This window comes from Bubalus kerabau, chromosome 9 (assembly GCF_029407905.1).
Source record: "Bubalus kerabau isolate K-KA32 ecotype Philippines breed swamp buffalo chromosome 9, PCC_UOA_SB_1v2, whole genome shotgun sequence".
NCBI lineage: Eukaryota > Metazoa > Chordata > Mammalia > Artiodactyla > Bovidae > Bubalus > Bubalus kerabau.
Genome location: NC_073632.1, coordinates 95,393,524 through 95,411,775, shown reverse-complemented (window position 1 = coordinate 95,411,775; position 18,252 = coordinate 95,393,524). Strand labels below are relative to the sequence as shown.

Genomic DNA, 18,252 nt, shown 5'->3' with positions numbered 1-18,252 from the left:
GAGGAGACCTGCATGGAAAATTTCAGGAAGGGTGACGTGCACAAGGGTGGAAGGAGTATAAGTGAGAAGCATGAAGCCTATGTGGGGAACACGTGTATGTGAGGGGGCTGTGGGGGAGGCTGGAGAGTCAGGCTGGGCTGTGGGTGATGGAGGGCAGTGTGATGGCGAGGGGGCTTGTGTGTGTAACTGTGGGGGCTGAAGTGTGGGAAGACAGGTGTGCATGGAGAGTGTGGGGTGAGCAGTGTGTCAGGACTGTTGCTGAAGAGGCCTCAGTGGTGACCGGCTCCCCAGCTTTTCCTTTCTCTGGGCCCGGACCCTCTGGCCTGGACCCCTAGGTTCCAAGGGAACCAAAAACTGGCAGGGACAGGGAAGAAGCTCATACCCCCTATCATTTACTTTCTTTTTTTTAGCTTGAAACACCACACAAAAATATCTGCCTTGTGACAGGTGTCAACTGGGGCAGCCTTCACCAGCTGACGCCTCCCCCAGGCCCAGGGGCTGAACTGCATTCTCTCCCTCAGTTTCTAGTCAGCCTGGGGCTTCCCTGATAGCTCAGTTGGTAAAGAATCCGCCTTCAATGCAGGAGACCCCGGTTCGACTCCTGGGTCAGGACGAACCCCTAGAGAAGGGAAAGTCTACCCACTCCAGTATTCTGGCCTGGAGAATTCCATGGACTGTACAGTTGGACCTGACTGAGTGACTTTCACTTTGGAGCCTCTGAGCAATAGGATTCCCTTCAATCCCTCCCCTGCCTACTAAGCTCATGGGGAGGGATTCTTGTAGGGGGCCCAACAGGTGGAGGAGGGGACCCAACCCTCTCCACCACACCCCTCCCACCTCTCCAGGCCCAGACTCCTCACTGTCCCCCAACTCCTTCCTCCCCACATTGCCCTTCTCCCCACCTTCCCTCATCTCTTACTGCTCATCACAGGTGTTCCCAGGTCTGTGCAGCAGCTCAGCTGGGAAGCCAGGAGCCTGCATGGCAAGACCCCTGGACCCACCCTTAGACACTCATGGCCCGTGTGTCCTGGACTCTGTCCAGAGGGAGCAGAAGCAACTTCAACAGAAAAGTGGGGACTTGGGAGCCTAAGCTGTGACCTTGGAGACTACTCCCCAGCAGCTTTCAAATGCAACCTACCTTCCCCCGCCCGCCCTCCCTCTCCATCTCCCTTTACCTCACCAACCCAACCACACTCCACACCACCCCTCCCACACCGCCCCTTGGCCCCCCTCCAGGAAACCCTAGAGCCAATGCCCACCTTGCCAAGTCCTCCCTGCTGTTCTGAAGAGGTTGCCCTAATACTTACCACTACTTTCCACGGGATGGTTTGTTTTTTCAGCTAGGGTTGTTAACTGTGGGATTCAGACAGGGTCACATATTTTTTTCACATGTTTTGCCCTTGGCACTCTCCTTTCCAGGCAGCTGATTCCTGTCCCCAGTGTGTGTTAGGGCTACTGTACTGGGATCAGCATGTACCCTGGGGAAGTCCTCAGCCATAGTGGCTACAGAACATCAGGGGTTAAATGGAGACACCAGTGAGGATGGGGGAAGGGTGGAAAGACACTAAGTCTGGGGTCCCCTCTGCCTGTCCTGCCTTTCAGGGGACTTGAACCCCATGTCTTAGACACCAGGCTTTTGTGAGCGCCCTTCCTCCCTGTCTTAGTCCCATGGGATTGCTATAAAAAGTAACCATATATTGGGTGGCTTACAAACAACAGGAAAGTTTTCCCCGTGGTTCTGGAATCTGGCAAGTCCAAGATCAAGGCACTGGAATATGTCTGGTTCACAGAGGGCTGTCTTCTTATGGTGCACTCACCTTGTGGAAGGGTGGAGGGAACACAGGGTCATTTTCTATAATGGTTCTCACCCATTATTTTGACTGTGTGGATCACAACAAACTCTGCTAAATTCTTAAAGAGATGGGAATACCAGACCACCTGACCTCGCTCCTGAGAAATCTGTATGCAGGTCAAGAAGCAGCAGTTAGAACCAGACATGGAACAACAGACTGGTTCCAAATTGGGAACGGAGTACATCAAGGCTGTATATTGTCACCCTGCTTATTTAACTTATATGCAGAGTACATCACACTACATTCTGGGCTGGATGAAGCACAAGCTGGAATCAAGACTGTCAGGAGAGATATCAATAACCTCAGATACACAGATGACACCACCCTTACAGGAGAAAGCAAAGAGGAATAAAAGAGCCTCTTGATGAAAGTGAAAGAGGAGAGTAAAAAAGCTGGCTTAAAACTCAACATTCAGAAAATAAAGATCATGGCATCTGGTGCCATCACTTCATGACAAATAGATGGGGAAACAATGGAAACAGTGACAGACTTTATTTCCTTGGCCTCCAAACTCACTGCAGATGGTGACTGTAGCCTTGAAATTAAAAGATGCTTGCTCCTTGGAAGAAAAGCTACCTAGACCAACCTAGACAGCATATTAAACAGCAAAGACATTATTTGGTGACAAAGGTTCAACTAGTCAAAGCTATGGTTTTTCCAGTAGTCATGTATAGGTGTGAGAGTTGGACCATAAAGAAAGCTGTGGAAGAATTGATGCTTTTGAACTGTGGTGTTGGAGAAGAGTCTTGAGAGTCCCTTGGACTGCAAGAAGATCCAACCAGTCAATCCTAAAAGAAATTAGTCCTGATTATTCATTGGAAGGAATGATGCTGAAGCTGAAGTTTCAATACTTTGGCCACCTGATGTAAAGAACTGACTCACTGGAAAAGACTCTGATGCTGGGAAAGATTGAAGGCAGGAGGGGAAGGGGACTACAGAGGATGAGATGGTTAAAAAGCATCACCAACTCAATGGACATGAGTTTGACCAAGCTCCAGGAGTTGGTGATGGACAGGGAAGCCTGGCGTGCTGCAGTCCATGGGGTCACAAAAATTCAGACATGACTGAGCGACTGAACTGAACTGAACAAGCAATAAATGCTGGAGAGACTGTGGAGAAAAGGGAACCCTCCCACACTGTTGGTGGGAATGTAAGCTGATACACGCACTATGGAGAATGGTATGGAGATTCCTTTCAAACTGAAAACAGAGCTACCATGTGGTGGTGATTTAGTTGCTAAGTCCTGTCCAACTTTTTGCCACCCGAGGGACTGTTGCCCGCCAGGCTTCTCTGTCCATGGAATTCTCCAGGGAAGAATACTGGAATGGGTGGCCATTTTCTTCTCCAGGGGATCTGCCTGACCCAGGGATTAAACCCAGGTCTCCTGCATTGCAGGCAGGTTCAGAGCTACCATATGATACAGCAACCCCACTCCTGGGCATATATCCAGAGGTGAAAGGTGATGGAGAGAGATAAACTGGGAGGTTAGGATTGACATATACACACTACTGTACTTAAAATAGATAACCAGCAAAGACTTATTCTGTGGCATAGGAAAATCTGCTCAATATTCTGTAATAGCATAAATGGGAAAAGAATTTATAAAAAAAATAGTTACATGTATATGTATAAGTGAATCACTTTGCTGTACACCTGAAACTAACACATATTTTTCATCAACTATATACTCCAATATACAATAAAAATTTTTAATTAATTAAAAATAATAAATATTGATATTGAGCATCTTCTCACATGCCTATGGGCCATGTGTAAGCCTTCTTTGGAGAAATGTCTATTTAGATCTTCTGCCCATTCTTTGATTGGGTTCCCTGTCTTGATTATTGAGTTGTAAGAGCTTGTCATATATTTGGAAATTAAGCCCTTGTTACCTGCAAGGGTGACATCATTTGCAAATCTTTTCTCCCAGTCTGTAGTTAGCCTTTTTTGTTTTGTTTATGGTTTCCTTTGCTGTGCAAAAGTATATAAGTTTGATGAGGACCCATTTCTTTATTGTTTTTTCTCATCTTTTTGTTTTTTGTTTCTACCAGAGTAGAAGCCATCTTGAATTGGCCTTCTTTCAGGAACTTTAATTCCCCCTGGGTGGTTGCTGGGAGGAAGAGAAGGTTTTGTGTTTTGTTTGTTTTTTTTTTTTGAATGGCAAATAATACTGGATCATTATAACTTATGTAATTTTCAAAGGTTGTACAATTATACAAAAAAAAAAAAGGAGGGGCAAACAACCTGTAGAATTACACAGACTCCTTCTTCAAAATACATTGGCATTGAAATTTTGAAGGAAAAATAAACCAATGGGACCGAAGCAAACTTGCAGAGTGATGAACTGGCCTAATTTCAGTACTGCTGTGTCTCTGGGACTCAGGAAGAGAGGGATGAGAGAAGGGCAGGTCAGTGGAACAGTCAGAACATAGACAACATTTATCAATTAAGTTTGCCACCTGAACTGGCACCGGAAACAATAACTGGGTTGGCTGAAAAGTTCCTTCAAGTTTTCATAAGATGGTATGGAAAACCCTAAGGAAACTCAATACAATGAAGTGGTCAATGATCATCCAAGGCAAGCTCAAGATGGGGAAGCAGGAAGCCCTGAGCCCGCCCCTCCATGAACTTCTTGCCAGAAATTCTTCCCTGACCTCTGATCAATTTCTATTAATTAGAGAGACCAAAATGACAAAATGATCTAACTAGGAAGATTCTGGCTATCAGCCCAAGCACAGCTCAAGTACAGCTGCAAGGAGTGGGAAGAGGAGGGAGTGGCAACAGCCCTGGCTTCTGCGAGTTGGGCCGAGTCCCAGTGCCTACAGCACAGAGAGAGCCCTAGGGCGGGGCCTCCGCGCGGGGGGGAATGCCGGCTGCCACAGAAGTGCTGAGCGTGCCTCAGAGGAAAGGATCCACTTCTCTCACCTGGCATCCTTCACTCCTGCAAAATTGGGATCCAGGTTGCAAAGGGAGAGATGGGTGGCCCTGAGACCCGCCTTGGCTTCCTGTTGCGGCTTCAGATTATCTGGTTCAGCGGGACGTCCAGTGGTGAGTTCGGGGATGAACCTGTGGGAGGGCGCAGGCAAGTTGGGTGAGTTACGACCTGAACAGGGGTGCTGGTGTGCGCGGGATACGGGCCCCTTTGCTCCTCGGTGGCTCCCCCGAGCTACTTGCCTGCTCTCCTGAGCGGAACAGGGGTGTCTTGGGTGAAGCAGTAATGCGGGGAGTTTGGGAGGTGACCCTAGGAGAAGAGGGGGCCAGAACGCTACAGGGGATGCTGTTGAGGCCCCTTAGGGCCCAGCCCGCCCTTTGGGAAGTGGGAGTCTTGGAGCCCGGCGGGCTGGGACCCGTCGGCCTCCCCGCGGGGAAGGGACCCAGAGCCGCTCCGAAAAGCACAAGCCGGAGATCTGTGCGCAGAGCCCCTTCTGGTCCCTACTGCTCTCGGCCCTTGAAGGACCAGCGCTCTTCATCACCGATCAGTTAACACCTACAGGGCGGCCGGGGCGAGGAGAGCTCGGCGGCCGTCCGGGGCTCGGGCGCGGGTCTGCGGCAATGGGCGACCGAGCTTCTCCTGGGCAGTGGAGGCGGGAGCTCCGAGCCGGACGGATGTGCTGGCTGGTCTCCCAGGGACGCGCATCCCAAAGGCCGCCGCCGGTACCGCTCGGGTCCGCTAGGCTGCCTGCCGCCCCAGCGCCCCTTGGCCCCAGAACTGCCACGCACTGTATCAGTGTTTGGGCTCGAGCTGTCCTGTCCTGGCAAAGTAGATTCTGAAGTTATGACACTAAATGCACCTCAACTTGACAGTAACTTCAAAAAGTTTCACATCTTAGAGTTGAAACGAAGGAAAAGTTGCCCTCCAGAAATTGAGGAAGGAAAACTTCAGCCTTGGACAAAACTACTAGCGGAAGAACCCATTTATGATCCTGTACATGCAGCTCCTGCCGTGTCTACACGTGTGTTTTATATCAGCCTAGGGGTTTGCTGTCCAGTTATATTTCTTGTAGTACTAGTATTAGCTGTTTTGCATCTTCATAGTGTGAAAAGGATTGAACTGGGAGATAGCATCAGCACCAGCAGTAGTTCCCAAGGGCTGTCTCAGTCCCAGTCGTTCCCAGATGTCTCAGTATGTGAGAGGCAACACACCCAACAATACAACTCGCATCTCCAGTTATCCGACCTTGTGGCTAGAGGAGTATGACTTGAGAAGTGTCGCTCTTTTGGAGGCCAGAGCTAAGGTGAATGATATCAAAATATCTATCCAGGGAGAGGAACTCAAAAGATACATTCTAAGAAGGTACCTTTTGGTGTACTTCCCATGGGGTTTATGTAGATGAAAAAGATCCAGATAAAGAGCAACAAGCATTTGTAAAAACAGTTAGAGATCGAGCTTCTGATCCAGATGACCATGATGCTCCCTGAAAGTTGTGAGCTATGAGATCTTCATTACAGAAATCTTCCTATTGGCCACATGTGAACAGAAGAAGGGGAAAAGCCCATGGTGGATTGCCTTACATGAACTGGGGGTATCTTAAATTGTTTTTATGACAGTGCAAATATGTAGAGACCAATAGTCTTCAGGCAACTTCTCAACAAAACCTAGTTCACATGGCTGCTCAGATTGCCTGTGGAATGAGCTACCTGGTCAGAAAGAAGTCATCCACAAAGACCTGGCTCCTAGAATCTCTATCATTGATGACAACTTCATGTTAAGAGCAAAGCCAATCCCTCTCCAGAGTCTTGTTCCCCATGGACTCTCACTGTCTGGAGAACAACAAAAACACAGGATTGATGGATGGCTTTTGAAAGTCTGGTTAAAAATGAGTTCTCCATCCTTCCCTGGTGATCCAGTGGCTAAGACTCTACACTCCCAATGCAGGGGCCTGGGTTTGTTCCCTGGTGGGGGAACTGGATCCTGCCTGCCACAACTAAGAAGTCAGCATGCTGCTACTGAAAGAGCCCACGTGTTTATGACTCTGGCCAAATGCCCTAAGTGGACATCTACCCATTTGATGTGGCTGCATACCTGAAAGAGGATTACCAAATAGCCCAGACTATCAACTGTCCTGGTGAACTATTTGCTGGGATGGCTTGTGCTGAGCCTTCGATCCAGAGGAGAGGTGGAGGTCCAGCAAAGGGCATGGTGTCTCACAGAGGTCCATGCGGCCCTGGGGGCCTGTGTCTGACTCTCCTCTCACAGTCCCCCGAGTCAGGAGGAAGGTGCCTGTCGAGGCCCACTTGGAGCCAGCCAGTCACATACATCACCCAGCACCACAGAAGCACATTTGTCTTCTAGAGCACGTGCCTTAGGAAGGCTTTAGCATCTCAACTTTCGAAGACAGACTTAATGATGTGGAATACTTTCTCAATATCACTTTTATTAGGTTTAACTGAAAATGTTTGTGTAAATTTTTTACACATAGTTGCCTTAGAGGTATAGGTATATTCTTACAAGAGTTTTAAAATTGTTTAAACACACATATTTGAACTAACAATCTTACTACCAACTGCTTTTTATTTTCTTAACTTCTACAAGGTAATGCAGTTGATTCACCTTTAAAGTTTTGCTTTCTTTCACTAGTCTTGGGAATGATTTCTCTTCAACACGCGGTAATTTTTCTTAGGAAAATAAAAACCGTCCGGCAGTTATGGCCTAATACCCCCGCCCCTTTATTACAGAGTAGCTACTTTGCTCCAAAGTGCAATACAGAAATCCACAGGTGTGAGCAGAGGATAGTGGCCATGGAACAACTCTAGTGTGACATCTAGGCCAGCTGCTGGTGGGTCTTGTTTGTTCCCTGTGGCCCTGCCTATGCCAAAACACATAACCACTTCTGTCCTATGTCGGCTGGCCTAGCTGAACTAATGACTAGGGGTTGATGAGCACACATCACGATGGGCAACCCCAGTCTCTGACCAGAGGCCTCATCTCTGCCAGGCCTCAGGACCACACCAGGAGCCACGTTTAAATGGTGTGACTTTCCCCACTGCAAGTGGCAAGGCCTAGCTTCAGGACACTCGAGATCTGTGTCGTGAGCCTTCAAGTAGAAAATGGCACCTTTCTGACCACAGATACCTCTGATGTCACTGGTTCTGCTGGGTCATCTGCCCAAGAAACAGCTCCAGCCATGCTCATCCTTTGCCAATTGTGACTGCTTTTATGCTGGGACAGCATGTTGCACCAGAGACCTAGGGTCTGCGAAGCCTCAAATATTTCTTCTGACCATTACAGGAAACCTAAGGCCACAGTGGTAGTTAAAAGGAAACAGGAGAGGGACCACACCCCTGCAGCCCTCAAGAGGTTGTAGATTGGTACTTGTCTCTGTGTTTCTCCAGGATATTGTGTACACGGACTATTGGCAGATGGGGAGGTAGGGTCTGAAGTTTGAATCTGGAATTCACTAATACGGTAGCCTTCACCCCACGATAATTTACTAGCTACTCAGGTCCCCATGCATGTCACAAGTCTAGGGCATGTGGAATGACCGCTGTGTGGTCTGTGGACCCAGTGATAACCACTGTAAGCAGAACCTGGGACTGCTGTCCATTGATGGCCTGGTACTCCAAGCATCGCTTCAACAGTTAGGGGACCATGATGATGCTACGGTTCCTGTGCCTGATATTAGAAACACACTAGGTGCAATGTGAATGTGAGAGTAGTTTCTGCTTCTGCAGGTTCACTTACCCCAGTGACTAACCATGTGGCTCTTTGGGAAAGGATGGAAGGACTTTTGCAGTAGATGTGGTGATGAGAGGGCCCTCCTCTTTAGAACATGGCTTCTTTCTCTGGTGACACCTTCTGAGAAGTGGCTCAGATCCAGAAAATGGGCCTGGATCAGGTGTTTGGTAGGGATGGCTGCCTTTGGCTTCCTGATCATCCAGCCTTGTGTTCTGTCTGTCTTTAATTCTTTCTATGGTACAGTTTGTATCTAGGTTCCTGCCCATCTGTTAGTCTTTAGGATCGCCCTGTGCTATGAGCCAGCATCATATTCTCTGCAGTCAGGCCCTGGCTGGCATTGAGACTCCCTAACCACTTTGACCACTGCACCTACTTTTCTGCTGTCCTTGAGCACCTGCACTTGGAATCTGATTTTTTCCACAACTTCCATCCCTGTTACTGATAGAGGCCCACAGGAACATGGTCTCCTCCCACCATCCCTGATGTTCTGATAAAGTCATCCTTGAGCTATTGGAGATGCTTCTCATCCACGCTTTCCTCTCGGGCTCCATAGAGTCCATCAGGCTTTCCCATGAGTTGGTGGGCTGCACACTTTCCTGCCCTTTCTCAGCGCGTCCGCCCTGGCAGATTCACTTCTCTGAGCCTTGGATCTGCTCCTCTACCACCTGCCTCCGAAGTTCTGGACTTTCTCTTTCATGCCATGTGGGCCAGGCCTTTCTCCAGGCTTTCAAGACACATCCTAGTGGGAGATCACCACGTCTCTTCAGCCTTGCTAAGCCCAGTAGCCCGTGATTATAAACTCTCCCTTATCTAGGTTTGGGTTCTGAGCTCATCCTCCCCACCCCCACCCCCACTGGCTGTGATCCGCTTCCTCAGGAACAGCCCCCTCAACCTCTGCGTCTCCCATAGGACACTCAGAGAGAAGGTGACAGTCCTCTGGGTTTAGGCCTTTCCTTCTGAACCAGCCTGGACCTTCCCTGGGAAACGTATGTGTCGGTTAATGCTACATGCGGAGCTTGTGAGCAGAGTGGAAATGGGGCATATCCAGGGTTATGGTGTTTCTTGCCTGACTGAGGCTTCATCATCTTCCTCAGTCGTAACTGGTGAGGGGCTGGGGCGGCAGGCAGAGCCGTCCTGCTCTGTCAGCCCAGCCCTGCAGTCCTACTCTGCTCTCACAGAACTTCGGGAGGAGGCCTATGGGTCTTCTCCCAACCTCACCCTCACTGCGGTTTGCCTTCACAGACGCTCACTCTCTCCTACAACTTCACCATCAATCCTTAGCTCAGACCTGGACAGCCATGGTGTGAGGTACAAGGGCAGGTGGATGGAGAGCTCTTTCCTATGATTGTGATCATGCTAAGATCATATTCACAAGTCTATTGGGAGAAGAAGTGAAAACCATAAAGGCCTAAAAAACACAGATCGAAACACCTAGAAACATCAGGGACCAACTGCGTGACTTTACACTGGAGAAACACACAGTCACAGGTAAGTTAGAAAGTCCAAGTACAGGAGGAGCAGACTGGGGACTTAAAAATACAGTTGGATATTGGTCCTTCCCTAGTAGTCCAGTGGAAAGAGCAGCTGTTGCATGAGAGAACAGGGCCAGATTAGCTGGGCCCAGGTGACGTGGACCCAGGGGAGGTGGACCCAGGTGCAGCAAAGAATCTGTCAAGCCCAGAGGCTGAGCTCTTTCTTTCCCATGGTGGGGGCAGACCCTCTCACCCTGCAGGCCAGGATGACATGTCGCTGTGAGGATGACAGACACACAGTGGATCCTGGCACTTTGGCTTGAATGGACGAATGAGCCTCCACTTTGATTCGGAGAATGGACACTGGAGAGTGGATCACCCTGGAGGCAGATGGATGAAAAAGAAGTGGGAGAATGACAGAGCTGTGACTGACTTCTTGAAGAAGGTCTCCATGGGAGACTATTGGGCCTGGCTTCAGGATTTCATGATGTGCTGGGAGAAAATGTTGAAGACCACGGGTAAGTGAAAAGAGTAGGAGAAAGTGATAGTCCTCTCATGGTGACATGGATCCACTCCTGTGTGTGTATGTGTGTGTGTGTGTGTGTGTGTGTGTGTCTGTTTGAGAAAGTGATCCATAGGAGGTGAGTTGTCCTGGGAGAGCAATAACCCGGGAATGCTCTGTCATATCCTTCCTCTTCCACCTCCTGATGTCTCTCCTCACAGCACAGGCCTTTGGACACGTGAACATGGATTTTTGTTGATGTGAAACCTGTAGATATCTTTTTAATTTCATGGATTTATTTCTCACTCTACCCTCTTCCCAGAATCTTCTTTCAAATGTCACCAGTCCTTCTTCTGGAAATCTGTCAATACCACCTCTGCTGTCAGCTCCTGAGGACTCCATTTTCATGTCACCAACTCTATGTCACAGCAGGACTCAGTGGCTGTATTGGAAACCTTGCTCCCCCATCAGCTGTCAGAGCCCCGTGAGGACTGCACACTTCCCTTCCCCCCATCTCACCTGAGGATCTATCTCAGGGGCCTCCATGTGATGGGTGTAAACTGTCTGCACAGTAGGGGTACCTGAGTCAGGGGGGCAAGGAGGCATCAGCTTAGTTTGGGGTCTGGACAAGGGCTTCACTCTTATTCTCCTTGCAGCATCACCAACCACAGGCCCCTCTACCATGCAGCCCATGGCCACAGCCATCAAGTCCAAAGCCTGGATCCTCCCATGCTCCTCACCAGTTTCATCATAACTGTCATCCTGGGCTGAGTCCTTTCCAGGAACAGGTACTGAGGGCAGAATTCAGAGGGAAGGCAGGGGCACAGGGCCTGGTGTGAGGCCAGGGAAGGTGAATCCCAGCAACCCCTGCCCCTCACTGAACCTCCTCATCCTGGAAATGAGCAGGGGGATAAGACCCCGTATCACCTGAGAGCAGAACTCAACAAGCTCAGCCCTGAGTTCTGAAAAGTCCCCACTGTCAGGTGACATTGTGAAAAAGGAGGGGCCCTCACTAGGCTGAGGGCCTATTGATGCTAAACAGGTTTAGCCAAGTCCCCTGACTGAGCACAGACTGCTGTCTGGCAGAGCCCCCGGTAGGTGGTGTGAGAACAGCAGGCACTCAGGGCGAGGGCAGGACTCACAGGGGTTGAGAGCAGCATGGGGGCTCCATATGATGTGTCAGTAGAGAGGGGACCCACCCAGGGGGCCAAGATGAGAGGGGCTGGGCTCTCATCCCAGGAGGAAGGTGTGGGAAGGCCTTTGCAGACCCAACTCCAAAGGCCTGTTCTCACAGGAAGTGGCTTGGATCAAGCAGGCAAAGCAGGAGCCCCACAGCAGAGACTGTGGGAAGGGCTGAGGCCAGGCCTGTGCTCCTGGAGCAGCAGCAGTTCTGACTCAATGTGGCCTGCACATCACGAGCCTCCTGGGGACCCAGAGCCTCCATCACTGAGTGGTCCTGCCTTGAGCAGAGGTGCCTGGGGATGGTGGGCCTGAGCTGGGGTGGGGGCGCCCAGCTGGGCGGGACAGGAAGAGATGGGGGGCCGGGACTCTGGTCCTGAGAGCTGTGTGTGCTGCTGGCTCAGAGGCTAGAGAGGAGCAAAGGAAGGTTTGCCTGCAGCCCCCCAAGGCTGTCAGGAAGCAAGGCCCCTCCTCCGGGGACCTGCTCCCTGGTCCTTTACACCCCTCTCGGGGAGGATCCGGACCTGAGTAAAGGGAGGAGATTGATTCCTCACTGGCTCCAGTCCTGAGCCTGAGCAGGGGATGTCAGGGCCTGGGGTGACTCTGTGATGCAGGAAGGAATGAGTAGGTGACAAGAAGCTTCTGGGCCTGGGGTGGGGGTGGGGGTGGAGGACATATGAGCCCCTCAGTGATGGCAGGGCTGGAGGGTGGGTTGAGGAGGGGAAGCCCCAGGAAAGTGAGAGGAGTTCCTCAGCCTCCTGGACCAAGGCCTCTTTCTTTTCTGCAGGTGATGCTGCTCCCAGGAAGCCCCAACAGGTGCTCTGTCAGCCTCAGGATTCAGTCTTTGCTTGGCTGCCTTTGTTCTCCTTCTGTTCACTTTAGAGCCTGGAGATCAGACCCAGGAATTCTGGAATTGAGCTGCAGGAGTTGCTTCTATATTTTTGAGATTAATTCTTTGTCAGTTGCTTCGTTTGCTATTATTTTCTCCCACTCTGAAGGCTGTCTTTTCACTCTGCTTATAGTTTCCTTTGTTGTGCAAAAGCTTTTAATTTTAATTAGGTCCCATTTCTTTATTTTTGCTTTTATTTGCAATATTCTGGGAGGTGGGTCATAGAGGATCCTGCTATAATTTATGTCAGAGAGTGTTTTGCTTATGTTCTCCTCTAGGAGTTTTATAGTTTCTGGCCTTATGTTTAGATCTTTAATCCATTTTGAGTTTATTTTTGTGTATGGTGTTAGAAAGTGTTCTAGTTTCATTTTTTTATAAGTCGTTGACCAGTTTTCCCAGCACTTGTTAAAGAGATTGTCTTTTCTCCATTGTATATTCTTGCCTCTTTTGTCGAAGATAAGGTGACCATAGGTGCATGGATTTATCTCTGGGCTTTCTATTTTATTCCATTGATCTATATTTCTGTCTTTGTGTCAGTACCATACTGTCTTGATGACTGTGGCTTTGTAGTAGAGCCTGAAGTCAGGCAGGTTGATTCCTCCAGTTCCATTCTTCTTTCTCAAGATTGCTTTGGCTATTTGAGGTTTTTTGTGTGTATGTATTTCCATACCAATTGTGAAATTATTTGATCTAGTTCTGTGAAAAATACTATTGGTAGCATGATAGGGATTGCATTGAATCTATAGATTGCTTTGGGCAGTATACTCATTTTCACTATATTGATTCTTCTGATCCACGAACACGGTATATTTCTCCATCTATTTGTGTCCTCTTTGATTTCTTTCACCAGTGTTTTATAGTTTTCTATATATAGGTCTTTTGTTTCTTTAGGTAGATATATTCCTAAGTGTTTTATTCTTTTCGTTGCAATGGTGAATGGAGTTGTTTCCTTAATGTCTCTTTCTGTTTTCTCATTGTTAGTGTATAGGGATGCAAGGGATTTCTGTGTGTTGATTTTATATCCTGCAACTTTACTATATTCGTTAATTAGTACTAGTAATTTTCTGGTGCAGTCTTTAGGGTTTTCTATGTAAAGGATCATGTCATCTGCAAACAGTGAGAGTTTTACTTCTTCTTTTGCAATCTGGATTCCTTTTATTTCTTTTTCTGCTCTGATTGCTGTGGTCAAAACTTCCAAAACTATGTTGAATAGTAATGGTAAAAGTGGGCACCGTTGTCTTGTTCCTGACTTTAGAGGAAATGTTTTCAATTTTTACTATTGAGGATAATGTTTGCTGTGGGTTTGTCATATATAGCTTTTATTATGTTGAGGTATGTTCCTTCTATTCCTTCTTTCTGGAGGGTTTTTATCATAATGGATGTTGAATTTTGTCAAAGGCTTTCTCTGCATCTACTGAGATAATCATATGGATTTTATTTTTCAATTTGTTAACGTGGTGTATTACATTGATTGATTTGTGGATATTGAAGAATCCTTGCATGCCTGGGATAAAGCCCACTTGGTCATGATGTATGATCTTTTTAATATGTTGTTGGATTCTGTTTGCTAGAATGTTGTTAAGGATTTTTGCATCTATGTTCATCAGTGATATTGGCCTGTAGTTTTCTTTTTTTTGTGGCATCTTTGTCAGGTTTTGGCATTAGAGTGATGGTGGCCTCATAGAATGAGTTTGGAAGTTTACCTTCCTCTGCAATATTCTGGAAGAGTTTGAGTACGACAGGTGTTAGCTCTTCTCTACATTTTTGGTAGAATTCAGCTGTGAAGCCGTCTGGACCTGGGCTTTTGTTTGCTGGAAGATTTTTGATTACAGTTTCAATTTCCGTGCTTGTGATGGGTCTGTTAAGATTTTCTATTTCTTCCTGGTCCAGTTTTTGAAAGTTGTACTTTTCTAAGAATTTGTCCATTTCTTCCCCGTTGTCCATTTTATTGGCATATAATTGCTAATAGTAGTCTCTTATGATCCTTTGTATTTCTGTGTTGTCTGTTGTGATCTCTCCATTTTCATTTCTAATTTTACTGATTTGATTTTTCTCCCTTTGTTTCTTGATGAGTCTGGCTAAAGGTTTGTCCATTTCATTTATCCTTTCAAAGAACCAGCTTTTGGTTTTGTTGATTTTTGCTATGGTCTCTTCTGTTTCTTTTGCATTTATTTCTTCTCTAATTTTTAAGATTTCTTTCCTTCTACTAACCCTGGGGTTCTTCATTTCTTCCTTTTCTAGTTGCTTTAGGTGTAGAGTTAGGTTATTTGTTTGATTTTTTTCTTGTTTCTTGAGGCAAACCTGTATTGCTATGAACCTTCCCCTTAGCACTGCTTTTACAGTGTCCCACAGGTTTTGGGTTGTTGTGTTTTCATTTTCATTCATTTCTATGCAAATTATGATTCCTTTTTTGATTTCTTCTGTGATTTGTTGGTTACTCAGCAGCGTGTTGTTCAGCCTCCATATGTTGGAATTTTTAACAGTTTTTCTCCTGTAATTGAGATCTAATCTTACTGCATTGTGGTCAGAAAAGATGCTTGGAATGATTTCAATTTATTTGAATTTACCAAGGCTAGCTTTATGGCCCAGGGTGTGATCTATCCTGGAGAAGGTTCCATGTGCACTTGAGAAAAAGGTGAAATTCATTGTTTTGGGGTGAAATGTCCTATAGATATCAATTAGGTCTAACTGGACCATTGTATCATTTAAAGTTTGTGTTTCCTTGTTAATTTTCTTTTTAGTTGATCTATCCATAGGTGTGAGTGGGGTATTAAAGTCTCCCACTATTATTGTGTTATTGTTAATTTCCCCTTTCATACTTGTTAGCATTTGTCTTACATATTGTGTGATCCTGTGTTGGGTGCATATATATTTATAATTGTTATATCTTCTTGGATTGATCCTTTGATCATCATGTAGTGTCCTTCTTTGTCTCTTTTGACAGCATTTGTTTTAAAGTCTATTTTATCTGATATGAGTATTGCTCCTCCTGCTTTCTTTTGGTCTCTATTTGCATGGAATATCTTTTTCTTGTGTCCCTTGTTTTGAGGTGGGTTTCTTGTAGACAACATATATAGGGGACTTGTTTTTGTATCCATTCAGCCAGGCTTTGTCTTTTGGTTGGGGCATTCAACCCATTTACATTTAAGGTAATTATTGATAAGTATAATCCCATTGCCATTTACTTTATTGTTTTGGGTTCAAGTTTATACACCCTTTCTGTGTATTCCTGTCTAGAGAAGATCCTTTAGCATTAGTTGGAGAGCTGGTTTGGTGGTGCTGAAGTCTCAGCTTTTGCTTTTGCTTTCTCCTTCATATTTGAATGAGATCGTTGCTGGGTACAGTAATCTGGGCTGTAGGTTATTTTCTTTCATCACTTTAAGTATGTCTTGCCATTCCCTCCTGGCCTGAAGAGTTTTATTGAAAGATCAGCTGTTAGCCTTATGGGAATTCCCTTCTGTGTTATTTGTTGTTTTTCCCTTGCTGCTTTTAATATTTGTTCTTTCTGTTTGATCTTTGTTAATTTGATTAATATGTGTCTTGTGGTGTTTTGCCTTGGGTTTATCCCGTTTGGGACTCTATTGGTTTCTTGCACTTGGGTGACTATTTCCTTCCCCATTTTGTGGAGGTTTTCAACTATTATCTCAAGTATTTTCTCATGGCCTTTCTTTTTGTCTTCTTCTGGGACTCCTATGATTCAAATGTTGGGGTGTTTAACATTGTTCCAGAGGTCTCTGAGGTTGTCTTCATTTCTTTAAATTCTTTTTTCTTTTTTCCTCTCTGTTTCATTTATTTCTACCATTCTATCTTCTACCTCACTAATCCTATCTTCTGCCTCCATTATTCTACTGTTGGTTCCCTCCAGAGTGTTTTTGAGCTCATTTATTGCATTATTCATTATATGTTGACTCTTTTTTATTACTTCTAGGTCCTTGTTAAACATTTCTTGCATCTTCTCAATCCTTGTCTCCAGGCTATTTATCTGTAACTCCATTTTGTTTTCAAGATTTTGGATCATTTTCACTGTCATTATTTGAAATTCTTTATCAGGTATATTCCCTATCTCTTCCTTTTTGGTTTGGTGGGCATTTATCCTGTTCCTTTACCTGCTGGGTATTTCTCTGCCTTTTCATCTTGTTTATATTGCTGTGTTTGGGGTGGCTTTTCCATATTCTGGCAGTTTGTGGTTCCTCTTTATTGTGGACGTTTCTCGCGGTGGGTGGGGTTGGACGTGTGGCTTGTCAAGGTTTTCTGGTTAGGGAAGCTTGTGTCAGTGTTCTGCTGGGTGGAGCTGGATTTCTTCTCTCTGGAGTGCACTGAAGTGTCCAGTAATGAGTTATGAGATGTCAATGGGTTTGGTGTGACTTTGGGCAGCCTGTATATTGAAGCTCAGGGCTATGTTCCTGTGTTGCTGGAGAATTTGCGTGATATGTCTTTCTCTGGAATTTTTTGGCCCTTGGGTGGTGCTTGGTTTCAGTGTAGGTATGGAGGCGTTTGATGAGCTCCTACTGACTAATGTTCCCTGGAGTCAGGAGTTCTCTGATGTTCTCAGGATTTGGACTTAAGCCTCCTGCCTCTGGTTTTCAGTCATATTCTTACAGTAGCCTCAAGACTTCTCCATCTATACAGCACTGATGCAAAAACATCTAGGTTAATGGTGAAAAGTTTCTCCACAATGAGGGACACACGGAGAACTACACAGAGTTACATGGAGAACAGGGAGATAGAGGTGACCAGGAGGACAAGAGGGGGAATCAAAAGGGGAGAGAGCAAGCTAGCCACTAATCACTTCCTTATGTGCAACAGTTAGAACTGGACATGGGACAACAGACTGGTATATTGTCATCCTGCTTATTTAACTTCTATGCAGAGTAAGTACATCATGAGAAATGCTGAGCTGGAAGAAGCACAAGCTGGAATCAAGATTGGCAGGAGAAATATCAATAACCTCAGATATGCAGATGACACCACCCTTATGGCAGAAAGAGAAGAGGAACTAAAAAGCCTCTTGATGAAAGTGAAAGAGGAGAGTGAAAAAGTTGGCTTAAAGCTCAACATTCAGAAAACTAAGATCATGGCATCTGGTCCCATCACTTCATGAGAAATAGATGGGGAAACAGTGTCAGACTTTATTTTTTTGTGCTCCAAAGCACTGCAGATGGTGACCAGCCATGAAATTAAAAGACGCTTACTGCTTGGAAGGAAAGTTATGACCAACCTAGATAACATATTGAAAAGCAGAGACATGACTTTGCCAACAAAGGTCCGTGTAGTCAAAGCTATCATTGTGCCAGTGGTCATGTATGGATGTGAGAGTTGGACTGTGAAGAAAGCTGAGTGCCAAAGAATTGATGGTTTTGAACTGTGGTGTTGGAGAAGACTCTTGAGAGTCCCTTGGACTGCAAGGAGATCCAACCAGTCCATTCTAAAGGAGATCAGCCCTGGGTGTTCTTTGGAAGGAATGATACTAAAGCTGAAGTACTTTGGCCACCTCATGCGAAGGGTTGACTCATTGGAAAAGACTCTGATGCTGGGAAGGATTAGGGGCAGGAGGAAAATGGGACGTCAGAGGATGAGATGGCTGGATGGCATCACCGACTCGATGGACGTGAGTTTGAATGAACTCCAGGAGTTGTTGATGGACAGGCAGGCCTGTCATGCTCCAATTCATGGGGTCGCAA

General features: G+C 46.4%; 1 pseudogene; it reads left to right on the top strand.

Moving 5' to 3' along the window:
- The first annotated feature begins 4,099 nt into the window (after window positions 1-4,099).
- On the top strand, window positions 4,100-11,257 carry LOC129659928 (UL16-binding protein 3-like; annotated as a pseudogene).
- The last annotated feature ends 6,995 nt before the right edge of the window (window positions 11,258-18,252 follow it).